The following is an 8500-nucleotide window of genomic DNA, read 5'->3' on the forward strand; positions in this document are numbered from 1 at the left end:
AACTCTCTCTCTGACTTGTTCTTTGGGCCACAGCCGGCGTCCGCTGGCGCGCCAAAAAGGACCACTTCTAAATTGTCCAGGCTTTCGTGGTGCGGTTCGGGGGGCCGATACTTCGGCCCTTGGAATTAGCCCGGTGATCGCCTCTCTAATTAACGAGACCTGTGTGACAGCCTCTAAAAAACTGTTTATTGGTGACGTTTTGATCGAAGACTAATCTTCATCAATGTCTGATGAAGATCGGTCTCCGATCGAAACGTCACCCGTAAACATTTTTTTAGAGGCGTGTACTTATTTTCCCTATATATATATATATATATATATATATATATATATATATATATATATATATATATGTGTGTGTGTGTGTGTGTGTGTTTGACGCTATGATTAATAGCGTCAAACACACATACGCTCATACGCCATGTCTATTCTAAAAGCACTTCTTCCTCCTCGGCTTCTACCAACCATCGCTACCTTCATACGTCACATGATTCCCCCTCCCCCCGAAAGAAAGCATGAGTTACAACTTACAAACAAGAAAAAGTAAACAAGGAGTGGCTTGGTAGTCACCAATGTCAAAATAAGGAGGTAGACTCACATTTTTTGATAAGCACGTGTTGTCTTCTTCGTGGCTAAGACTTGAAGGGAGAGTGTGGCAGTTTGGTGATATCAATAAGAGATCTGGCGGGCGAGTCTGATGGTTGCGTCCTGGATAACACAAGAATGCTTTGGACGTGGAGACTGATGAAATAGCTGGCATTATTGCGAAGAGTGGACGCTGTTTGAAAGCGTTGCAGTTGATCGGTCTTCGGCGTCGCTGTCTTTGCTGCGTGCGTGCTCGTTGTCGTAAACTAACGGGATGGTGTCTGAATCGTTGCGTGGTGGAACTGGTGACTTCTTGTCTTGTTCGGTGTTTCCTGAGCTTTCGGAGCTGTAATGTTAGGCGCAGTCTTGATATTTTGTGCCAAATGCGTTTCTGGCGCCGATCCCTTATGCGAAGATGCCTCACATCACGAATTTGTTTTAATACACTTGCTTTGCGTCGTCGTCCTTGTTGGTGTGTCCGTTGTAGTTCCTGGAGTTTGTGAAGTTGCCTTTGCTGAAATTGCTCGTCTTTTTGTGAAAGTTGGTCAGATGGGCATCTTTCAGGAACATTTGTCTGCTTTTCTTTGCATGATTATTTCATCAGTAAATAGTCGATAGTGGTTAGGGTGTCACGATTCTTGTCAGGCAGTGGAGATAGTGTGCCAGAAGTGACAGAAAAATCTGCTGAGGCTCTTGCAACGACATTCTTAATGGACGTTCCTGGCACAGGTAAGTGCTTGAAAGTTGATCCTTCCGAGCCTCCTGTGTCGATTGGGCTCTCAGGTGGCTGGGAACTCGACGGCGACACTGCGAGAGGATTGGTTTGGTCAGATTTTACTTGGGGCTGTTTCTCTGTGTCCGCACCTTGGGAGGTAAGCTGTTCTGATGCATGAATGAGGATTGTTGGTCCTAGGCTTGGCTGAGTATATTCGGAGTTCCGCAGCTCTATGCCAACCTTAGTGGGCGAGTGAGAGGCGTGAGATGAGCGTTGGGAGCGATGAAACAGCGAAGTGATGTAAAACCAGGATGCGGGCCAAGTCTGCGAGATGGGGAGTAAGCTGCTCCAATGCGCGGAGACTGATTTTCACTCTTTGAATCATCTTGGTGTTGTTTGGTATTTTCCCTATGTGTCAGCTGGTCTACCATGAACAAGGCGTCCTTATGACATGAACAGTGACCGTTAGGAGCCTTTGAAGAGCTGCGTCGTAGAAAACCAGGTGGTGGACCATGTATGCGAGACGAAGCATGCAAGGCATCAGTAGGGTGAGCGACGTCTCGTGTCGTATGTTGGTGCCACGACTTCGGAAATGCCGACTTTCGTGCACAAGGGAGCTGCGCTTGACGGTTGGGTTTTTCCCAATATACGAATGGTCTTCTGTAAGTAAACGCATGTGCCACTTCGTCTTGACGCACTTGTCGATTCGCGCTGGACTTTCGAATGCTTGAGGACTGCTTAGGAAATTGAGGATAGTGTGCAGTTGTCTCTAGATGGTTGGCAATGAGTAAGTCTTGGGTCATAGTCATTAAAACAGGTAATCATCTCCTCTTTGATTTTTGCCATGATTCGTCGTTCTGGAATATGTGAAATAGGTAAAATTTGAATGCCTTACCAGTGACGTAGTCGCTGAGGTTCGTAACCATCTCCCGTTCCGACCAGGATGCAGCGGTAGCGTGGAGTTCGAACAGGTTGAACCAGTCCTCTACGGGTCCGTAGTCCGCTGATCAGGTGTACTTGGGGATGTCGAGGTCAGCCGATGGTTCTGTCATGGTGCTGGTCGTTGTCCTCCTAGGCGATGATTCGGTAGTCAATGTCCGGTCAGGGCGTCTTCTGGGGAACTGCGTCGATGAGGACTGACTGATGAAGGGGCAGGCAGGTCTCCATTCTGTCGACTCGTGTGACGCTATGATGAGTTGGAGACGTGGCCTGGCTCATACGCCATGTTTATTTTAAAAGCACTTCTTCCTCCTCGGCTTCTACGAACCATCTTTTTGCCAACCATCTACTTTTTGCAGTGGGGAATTCGCGAGGCAATAGGCTCCTCTAGCAAACGCCCCGCCACGGTGGTCTAGTGGCTAAGGTACTCGGCTGCTGACCCGCAGGTCGCGGGTTCGATTCCCGGCTGCGGCGGCTGCATTTCCGATAGAGGCGGAAATGTTGTAGGCTCGTGTACTCAGATTTGGGTGCAGGTTAAAGAACCCCAGGTGGTCGAAAGTTCTGGAGACCTCCACTACGGCGTCTCTCATAATCAAATGGTGCTTTTGGGACGCTAAACCCCACAAATCAATCAATCAATCAATTCATACGTCATATATATATATATATATATATATATATATATATATATATATATATATATATATATATATATATATATATATATATATATATATATATGTGAAAAGGGCATTACCACGTCTAGCCTCGGGGCTGCGATCCTGAAGTCGTGCAGGCACTGGGCGGAACAAATACGAACAGGTGTGTCGCCTTCAGGTAGCCGGCTTCCCGACGCCTGTTATCACTTTTGTTTGTGAAGGTCTGATACGTCAGATCAAGAAGGGTCTTAAAAGTGTTAAAAAACAAGAGAGGTCAAAGCAATTGTCAGCCATCGCCCTTGTTTGGCGCATCACCCAAGATCAGTAAAACCTTTGCCTAACTACAAGTCCGGTCATTCAAAATTAGTGAAAAGGGCATCACCACATCTAGCCTCGGGGCTGCGATCCTGAAGTCGTGAAGGCACCAGGCGGAACAAAGCTTCTACGAACAGGCGTGTCGCCTTCAGGTACCCGGCTTCCCCACGCCCGTTATCACTTTTGTTTGCGAAGTTCTGATACGTCAGATCAAGAAGGGTGTTAAAAGTGTTAAAAAACAAGAGAGGTCAAAGCAATTGTCAGCCACCGCCCTTGTTTGGCGCATAACCCAAGATCAGTAAAACCTTTGCCTAACTACAAGTCCGGTCATTCAAAATTATTGAAGAAGGGCATCACCACGTCTAGCCACGGGGCTGCGATACTGAAGTCGTGTAGGCACCGGGCGGAACAAAGCTTCTACGAACAGGTGTGTCGCCTTCAGGTAGCCGGCTTCCCGATGCCCGTTATCACTTTTGTTTGCGAAGGTCTGATACGTCAGATCAAGAAGGGTGTTAAAAGTGTTAAAAACAAGAGAGGTCAAAGCAATTGTCAGCCACCGCCCTTGTTTACCGCATATCCCAAGATCAGTAAAACCTTTGCCTAACTACAAGTCCAGTCATTCAAAATTAGTGAAAAGGGCATGACCACGTCTAGCCTCGGGGCTGCGATCCTGAAGTCGTGCAGGCACCGGGCGGAACAAAGCTTCTACGAACAGGTGTGTCGCCTTCAGGTAGCCGGCTTCCCGACGCCCGTTATCACTTTTGTTTGCGAAGGTCTGATACGTCAGATGAAGAAGGGTGTTACAAGTGTTAAAAAACAAGAGAGGTCAAAGCAATTGTCAGCCACCGCCCTTGTTTGACACACAACCCAGGATCAGTAAAACCTTTGCCTAATTACAAGTCCGGTCAATCAAAATTAGTGAAAAGGGCATCACCACGTCAAGCCTCGGGGCTGCGATCCTGAAGTCGTGCAGGCACCGGGTGGAACAAAGCTTCTACGAACAGGTGTGTCGCCTTCAGGTAGCCGGCTTCCCGACGCCTGTTATCACTTTTGTTTGCCAAGGTCTGATACGTCAGATCAAGAAGGGTGTTAAACGTGTTAAAAGCAAGAGAGGTCAAAGCAATTGTCAGCCACCGCCCTTGTTTGGCGCATAACCCAAGATCAGTGAAACCTTGGCCGAACTACAAGTCTGGACATTCAACATTAGTGAAGAAGGGCATCACCACGTCTAGCCTCGGGGCCTCTATCCTGAAGTCCTGTAGGCACCGTGCGGAACAATGCTTCTACGAACAGGTGTGTCGCCTTCAGGTAGCCGGCTTCCCGAAGCCCGTTATCACTTTTGTTTGCGAAGATCTGATACGTCAGATCAAGACGGGTGTTAAAAGCGTTAAAAAACAAGAGAGGTCGAAGCAGTTGTCAGCCACCGCCCTTGTTTGGCGCATAAACGAAGATCAGTAAAACCTTTGCCTAACTACAGTCCAGACAAATTGATCCAGACATGGATCATTTGTCTGGCAAATTCAAATGACAAATTGAAATGACAAATTCAAATGATTTTAATGACAAATGATCCAGACAAAATAGGAAGAAGACGCCTTTCGCCCTCGAGTCTTAAGGGATGGCATTTCTGTTTCCATGCATGGTAAACCGGAATCTCAGTCCTTATTCGGTGGATTTCGGAGCAGTGCCTATGACATACGATTTGTGTATTTTGCGTGGGAGCTGTCTTTCCCAAAACACGCTGTCCTAATTGAGAAGAAAGAAGAAGTGTGGCGTTCCGTATGCTCCGCGGGTATATCGTAGTCTTCAGAGCCATCAGGGACCCATGCACCCATCGCACTTGTTCACTTCTGACGCCAATACCTGACTAGGTGTTTTACATATGAAAAAAAAACACACCGAAGATCACGATCGTCCTTAAGTCAAACTCTGAGCGCTACTTGGTGTAGGAGCAACTCCACTATGGTTTGAGGTTCTCGCTCTCCGTGGTTGTAGAAATGTAACAATCGTTACATACTGCCTGAGAAACTTTCAGCGTCTAAGCACTACAAACACCACAAAGTGCAGTTCAGGCACCCCGAATCAAGTGAAATGCGGACAGCACATTTAAGACAAGCAAAGCCAGATGCAGTGCAAGTACCGTCTGTGCATGAGTAGGGGCCCCGACTGAGAGATGGGCGTGCTTTATAGAGGAAGAAAGAAAGTGAAGTTAGAGGCTATTGGCCTATGAAATCTACGGACTTGGTGTTCTCTCTTTTTCGTCCTCGTTCGCTCTATCGGTTACATCGACGGCGACAACACCAACGGTGACACTGCTCAATGCAGAAATGAAAGCTTAAGAGCTTCGCTCTGAAACAAATATAGAACATTCAGTTGTACCATGTAGATGCGAGTGCATCCATGAAGCTACAGCATTCCACGGCAGTGGTCATGCTGCTCTAGGTAATGCAATCAATACTTGCTTGCGTACAACACTGCAAAGTGGCACAAAAAGCAAGCACGTTGTCATTCGGCACAAAGGAAAATATCTCGACACTATGGCAACGCTATGCCTGTAACAATATATATGAAAACTTTGAGAAAAAGACCGGGCTCCGCCATGGTGGTCTAGTGGCTAAGGTACTCGGCTGCTAACCCGCAGGTCACGGGTTCGAATCCCGGCTGTGGTGGCTGCATTTCCGATGGAGCCGGAAATGATGTAGGCCCGTGTGCTCAGATTTGGGTGCACGTTAAAGAACCCCAGGTGGTCGAAATTTCCGGAGCCCTCCACTACGGCGTCTCTCATAATCATATGGTGGTTTTGGGACGTTAAACCCCACATATCAATCAGAAAAAGACCGGAAGAGTGGAACGTCTGACAAGAGTGACTAAGCACACATATTTCAGCAAAGCTATACTTACTACAGGAATGCTTTCTCGTTGAAATTGAATTTTAAAATAATACTCAGGCAATTGTCATAGCGGCAACAATGTTATAATGTGCTGGCACGTTCCTAGACATTCGTGTGCCTTTGTTAGCATACAGTTCTAACTACAACACGCAATAGTGTTCTACAAACTAATGTGAGTGAGACTTACGTGTAAAAGAAAGCATTACGTACAGATACAGAGAATTAGGCACAATAAACAACCCCTTTTATAGTGAATTATGCCCTTTCTTTACCTGGTGGCTTCTTTTTTTACTTGAGGCAAATTTATAATAACATGAAGTGTGTAGGCATATTCCAGAAACAAAAAATGACTCAAATAAAAAAAACTGGCAGTGCTGCGGAATATTCATGTGCCTCTCACTTCTGACGAGATTCAAAGGGTAACATGAAGTGGGACAAGCGTCCACAAAATGTACTTGCCGAACATGTGTAATGAATACGCCATAGGTATCTATTCGTTCTGTAACAATATTTTCTTGTAAAGCAAACCGTTGATAGTATTGCTTTTCAATTGTGTTGGACAGTGATCTCACCCTCTGAGATATTGTACATTAGTATATGCTGCAACAATCATTTGTCAGATTTAGCTTCCGAGAGAATCAATGCATAAAGAAGGCGTACATTGGTGTAAGCATGACCATACTGTATGATAGTGTTTTTATAAGCAAAAGATTGTATTAGGTGCATTTAAAACACATTATTTATTTCAGGTATATTCCCAAACAAAAGAAACTTGAAAAAATTTGTGCCTTGCTCTTCTGGCTGCTGCTGCCTGAAGGCCACATCTCTAAATGATATCTTGAAGCTTGACATCCACAGATTTGAAGAGCACAGTCTTAAGCATGAAGAGTACACCTGTACTTTTTCTGTATTTTGGTAGAGTCTGCCACAATTATGGTGAGTCGCTTGACTAGATGCTGTGCCCATGAAACTAATGAATGGATGAGAAATTTTAAAATAATTTGTTATAACATCGCTGTTTCTTCACGTTTTTCTATTTACAGAGTCTATGCACCACGTACATCAGTGCAGGAAAATTTCGCAGAAGTAAAATGATTTCAAGTGAATTGCGGAATCTATAGCTTGCCAACCTGAAGCACACTTAGGATGTTGAATTTTGTCGCTATGCGCGTAATACTTTGCATGTAATACATACAAGTGAGTCATCACCACTTTCATGAAAGATCTTCACAGGAACGCTTGCTATGAATATGGCACACGCAATCAGGGCAATATATTGTCACGTGCTTGCTCAAGAAAGACGTTGGCAGTTGTACATGTGCCATGAAGGAATATGAAATAGACGAAAAAGAAGAACTCGCTTGTGCGTTCTAATAAAAAGACGGCCCTGCTTCTGTTGTCTCAATCTCTGCGGCAAGACCTCTGTTTGACGTCGTGACACTGTGGAGGTGCTGGGTAGGGGGAACGCAGAGGGCCCGAAGATCTTCACGCAGTATTTGCCTAATCATTTGTCGCAGGGAACTTTCACATACGGCAGTGTTCTCAGCTGCAGCACTTACTGCCGTGTGGTTCGACAGGCGGTCAAAATGTCGGCAATGTTGTTGCAGTGCGCACTCGATGACAGTCGCCTCTCTTATGAATACATATACTGTTGTAGGTGGATTTCGTCCGATGCCCACAAACACTGGTTCCTTAACACCCTGCATTAGGTGACGCACCTTCTTTGCCTCGGGCACGTCAGGGTCAGCTCGTCAAAACAGACGGATCATACGCTCTGGGTACATGGTGGCTGTTTCGTTGGGTTTTGCACGTGGGCCTCAACCAGTTGCTCTGTGCGGTCCCGTCGGTCCGAGTTCAAAAATGTAGCGAAGAGCTTTCGACGGAAATCTTCCCAATATTGGAATGTAGCCCCGCGGTTCTCGTACCACGTGCGAGTGCTATTTTCCAGTGCGAAATATGCACGACCAAGTTTGTGCTGTTTGCTCCAGTGGTTGGAAACAGCGACCCGTTCGAACTGTTCGAGCCAGTCCTCGACATCCTCGTACTCTTCCCCACGGAAAACTGCAGGAACGCGAAGATGTTCAAGAGTCACATGCGAGGGAAGAGTGGTCTGCGATGGAAGGATAGCCGTGGATGTCGTAGCAGCTGCCACGCTGGAAAGGGGAGGAAAAGGTGCGGACTCCGGACTTAGACCTAGTAGGCGCCTACTGAATCGGTGCACCAGATTCATGACGAGGGGCTGAGTCTCTGAACTAGGTGAACGGGCCCAAGCAAGACTGTCCTGCATCAGGCTGTAGGCTCCAGCACCTACACTTTTCCTCAATTGCGGCGCCATTGACAATTCTCACCCGTGAGGACGTCCCATTCTTTTGAGGTGAACAAGAGCAAATGGCATT

General features: G+C 46.4%; 1 protein-coding gene across 1 annotated transcript in view; it reads left to right on the forward strand.

The window, feature by feature from the left end:
• The window catches only part of LOC142764906 (protein Skeletor, isoforms B/C-like), a 56428-nt gene extending 49155 nt beyond the window's left edge, over nucleotides 1-7273 (forward strand). The window contains exon 10 of the mRNA XM_075865446.1: nucleotides 7148-7273. The gene's annotated coding sequence lies outside the window, so the exon portion shown is untranslated. The remainder of the gene's footprint in view (nucleotides 1-7147) is intronic.
• The last annotated feature ends 1227 nt before the right edge of the window (nucleotides 7274-8500 follow it).

Source organism: Rhipicephalus microplus, chromosome 6, assembly GCF_043290135.1.
Source record: "Rhipicephalus microplus isolate Deutch F79 chromosome 6, USDA_Rmic, whole genome shotgun sequence".
Lineage (NCBI taxonomy): Eukaryota > Metazoa > Arthropoda > Arachnida > Ixodida > Ixodidae > Rhipicephalus > Rhipicephalus microplus.